This window comes from Arachis ipaensis, chromosome B02 (genome assembly GCF_000816755.2).
Source record: "Arachis ipaensis cultivar K30076 chromosome B02, Araip1.1, whole genome shotgun sequence".
NCBI lineage: Eukaryota > Viridiplantae > Streptophyta > Magnoliopsida > Fabales > Fabaceae > Arachis > Arachis ipaensis.
This window is the reverse complement of record NC_029786.2, coordinates 69,276,627-69,276,889: the sequence shown is the minus strand read 5'-3', so window position 1 is coordinate 69,276,889 and position 263 is coordinate 69,276,627.

Sequence of the window (263 nt, the reverse complement as noted above, 5' to 3'; positions counted from 1 at the left end):
AACAGTAGTACTTTGCATTAATCTTTGAGGAACAGCAGAGCTCCACACCTTAATCTATGGAGTGTAGAAACTCTACCATTGAAAATACATAAGTGAAAGGTCCAGGCATGGCCGAATGGCCAGCCCCCATGATCTAAGAACTAGGCGTCCAAAGATGTCTAATACAATAGTAAAAAGTCCTATTTATAATAAACTAGCTACTAGGGTTTACAGAAGTAAGTAATTGATGCATAAATCCACTTCCGGGGCCCACTTGGTTTGTG